The sequence below is a fragment of the Rhyacophila brunnea genome, unplaced genomic scaffold (genome assembly GCF_057557595.1).
Source record: "Rhyacophila brunnea isolate RB1 unplaced genomic scaffold, BYU_Rbru_1.0 scaffold_5, whole genome shotgun sequence".
Classification (NCBI taxonomy): domain Eukaryota; kingdom Metazoa; phylum Arthropoda; class Insecta; order Trichoptera; family Rhyacophilidae; genus Rhyacophila; species Rhyacophila brunnea.
This window is the reverse complement of record NW_028233170.1, coordinates 30,639,354-30,643,843: the sequence shown is the minus strand read 5'-3', so window position 1 is coordinate 30,643,843 and position 4,490 is coordinate 30,639,354.

The window sequence follows — 4,490 nt, the reverse complement described above, 5'->3', positions numbered from 1 at the left end:
AGATGGTCATTTGATTAATATAAATTATATTAATATGACAGATTGTTAACAGGATTTTTTATTGATTTCAATATCCATGTTTTGATTATTTGTGGGAAAATCTTTACATTATTAATTGGTAATTTTAATAACAATTACTGATTGTTATTAAAATATAAATATAATATAAAACTATTCATGTGGATGTGGTCACTATTATATCTTATCACAACGATACATACGATGGCGCAAAGATTTTGTTTATAGAAGGCTGTTTGATTTTTAATTATATTGACTTAGTCTAATGTAAACTTTTCAGATTTGCAGATTCCTGAAAAATAGTATAAAACCCACAATAATTGGAATTGAAATATAATTTATTTTAAATTCAATTTCATTCAATACATTCGATAGTGTAAATTTTATAAATATTTCATTTATTCAGGAATCCTATGATCGGGAATTGAAAGTACTAATCCAGAAATTGAAAATTCTGTTAATCCCTGAAAAATCCCTAATAGGTATTGAAATTATTATACCTATTACCTACAAATTTTATTGATTTTCCATCCATTATACTAAACCTATAGTCAAGCAGTTCATTATTTTATCAAACATAACGGTTGGGTGAAATATTTAGTAGATTGATATAATTTATATTATATTTATAAATATTATTTTCTAAAAATTATCGAGCACTTCTGTTCAAAAAATTTTCCATTCGAGCGCTGGCTGCTATTATACATTATTTGTATCATAATAATTTATTATCAATGTGATTGATTAAGTGTACTAGGATTGAAGAATTTATTATATGAATATAAATGATTATCAATTACCTACCTTTATATATACTTTAATTTTCATAGAATAGGAAATTAAAATATGTAGAATATATTATATTAGGAGAAAATCCGGCAAGATACAATGCTATCTAATTATTGTGTATCTGTAAATCCCTTAACTGATAAACCGTATCATTTTTCAGACATTTTATTATGTATCTTAAGATTTGGTATAATATGTCAATTTAAAAAAAATTATCTAAGTAACATTTTTGCAACATTTTTTAACTTTTAAAAATGTTTACAATTCAATATGTAAGCACATATGTCCATCATATGATTTCTTTGTTTAGTATTTCAATAATTCTATTAAATATGATTATTTATTATGTCTCATATCTAATGGTTACTGTATAACGATGTTAAAAAGTAACGTTATAATGAGTGTACAATTAAAAATTGAATCATATAAATTATTGTATTATTTTTATGATATTATAAATATTATTTTATATCGGTATAAGTGCCTAAATATGTACCTGCTACCCCAAATATGATCAGCTCCAGAATTGCTGACATTTTTTAGTGTAATTATTATTTATTAAAACATGCGTGGTGTAAGATTCTTTAATTTTATTATAGACTAGCTGAAGTACCCGGCTTCGCACAGGGTCGCTTCGTGGTTATATTTATCTTAGATATTTAAAAAATAATAAGAGGTAATTATTTTTTAATATCAAAATATCTGTGTAATACAATATGGCAATATGAAAATAATTCTAATAGGAGTAAAGGTAAACCAAAAGAACACTAAATTAAAATCGAATCCAAAATATGAAAACGTTATTAATTTTATTAATATGTAGTAAAAAAAATCAAAATTGGATGGAACAAACAAACAACAAACTTTGTATTTTATATAATACTAATTTAGAAACCTTCGCAGGTGTGCGCACAGCAACTGACAAAAGTTTCATCGCAAGCGGATGAATGGTATAGGAACGCATACGAATAGAAGAAGAAGATGATTTTCTAATTCAGAAATCTTCGTGGGCATGCGCAAGACAAATCATCAAAGTTTCATTGCAATCGGATTAATGGTATAGGAACGCATACGAATAAAAGAAGAAGAAGATGGTTGTACTAATTCAGAAACCTTCGCGGGCGTGCGCACAACAACTGGTCAAAATTTCATCGCAATCGGATGAATGGTATAAGAACGCATACGAATAGAAGAAGATAGAATAGAAGAAAAAGAAGAAGAAATGGTTGTACTAATTCAGAAACCTTTGCGGGTGTTACCACAATAACTGACGAAGTTCCATCGCAATCGGATGAATGGTATAGGAACCATATGAATAAAAGAAGATATAATGAAGAAGAAGAAGATGGTTTTTATAATTTAGAAATCTTTGCGGGCGTGCGTACAATAACTGACGAAAGTTTCGTCGCAATCGGATGAATGGTATAGGAACTATACGAGTAAAAGAAAATATAATGAAGAAGAAGAAGATGATGATGATTTTTTCTAATTCAGAATCCTTCGCGGGTGTGCATACAACCACTTATCAAAATTTCATCGCAATCGTATGAATAGTATAGGAACGCATACGGGACAGACAGACAGACAAACAGACAGACAGACATTCATTTTTATTTATATAAGATATAGCCTATACTCTTCGCGCAAGTGCAAGCAATAAGTCCACAAAGTTTTATCGCAATCGGATGAACGGTATGGCAGCGCATAAAATACGAACAAACAAACAAACAAATATTGATTTTTATATATTAGATAATTGCCGCCATTTATACGTATTGTTAACAGACTTACATACTTATCTGGAGAACGGCCAAAAATGGAACTACGCACTACTATAGGACGCCATACTGAAAAACGTCATTCGAATGTCAGATTTTGCCAGTTATGAGTCGTGATTGGGTAGTTTTCGACAGTGGCTCCCCCATGTCATTCTCCAGATAAGCTTGTAAGTCTATAAATGTGTTTCTGACAAGTTTTCTACCGGCAAAAATTTTACGTTTTGTTTGTAAATTGACATTTTTCGAATCCTCTCAAATTTTCTTATGGCCAGGACAATTCATAAGTATTTGAACGTATTGATTTATTTCAAATTATAGTAACAAGTGTGATCATTTGAGCTATATGTTATATTATCTAAGCTTTGCGATTGTTTAAGAAATCTTGTAAGTATAAAATTAATACATATTTATTTATTATTTAACGACTGAAAATCTGCCTGGAAACATGCATATTCTAGAAGTCGATAGTCGTTTGTCTGATAAGACTGCGCTGGACAACCTGGAAAAACTCATTAAACATATTGTTAAGGGGCTCGAAATGGACCAGAGCACATCGGAGCGCCGTTCCGGTTCGTGAAATGGGTAAAGTTATCGTCTCGTCGAAAAATTGATCGTCTAAGCTAGCACACTTATTTTTATAACAATACACATACAATTTGATAACTTGTTAAATTTGTTAATATCTTCAGAAAATTGTCGAACGGTCCGGTTCGTAAACTTTTACATTTCAAGCGCTGGTTGAAGTCAAAGAGGACGAGGAAGAGCCATACTGATTGATTAAATGTTCTGTATGCTTAATGTCGAGAGGGGTAGAGTTGTGCCGCGTATTAGGCTGCTGCCCGAAAGCCAAATCATCCGGGCCATGATCCTCAGTCAAAAGATCTCGACGAAAAAGAAGACGAATGATGTTACCAAACAATACATTCGTACATATCACATACATTATAGTATTCGTACGAAATTTAGTGTGCGTAAGCGGTACTTTTAAAATACTCAGTTAGGAGGGCAAGGAGTGGGACCCAGGATTAGTTCCGGGACTGGCATCATGCCACATCGTATACACCAGTGGTGACCAAACCGTGGCGCATTGCATCTTTGCGCCTACTTATTCTGTTGAAGTAGTTTTTAAAATCAAGATATTGCAAGGTTCATTTGAAAATCGTTTTCATGATATTGCTAAAGAAGAAAACTGCATGCTCGCATTTATAAACCCATTTTCACTTAGTGAACAAAATGTAATGCAGATGCCTAGTAACATACAAATGGAACTGATTGATTTAAAAACAGATTCATTATTGAAAATGAAATTTGATGAACTTTTTCCAGATGAAAATGCTTGACAAGATTAATTTCTGGAGTTCATTACCCTGTGAACATTTCCCAGAGCTAAGAAAATTTGCAAAAAGTTATACCTATGTCACTTTAAATCGTTATTATTGTAGATTGGTGCTCCAATAAACGTGTGTTTTTTGAACTGGCATAAATTAATTAATTTAATTGCGTGATTGAGTTATTTCTTTTCCTCCCTTAAGCGAAGCAGATCCTACCCATATCCTTATGTTCCAACCTCAACCATGAACGTAAGAAGGTAGAAAAGGTGCTTGAGTTGTATGGCGCATCTGAACTCGTCTGTGAAAAAAATTGGCGCATGGTATGCAAAAGGTTGGCTACCCCTGGTATACACTAACGTATCAGGTAGACGAAACACAAAAATACGTATATTTTTTAGTTATCATAAAATAAATTCTAATCTATTGTGAAAAGATACGATTATTGAATGTTATAAGTTAATGTAGTGAGTTATACTCAAATAGGTAAACAATGTTATTAAGATAAGCTGGGGTATAATATAATTGAATGTATTAAGCAATATTTTTAGTATGAATTTTATATTGATACTTTGAT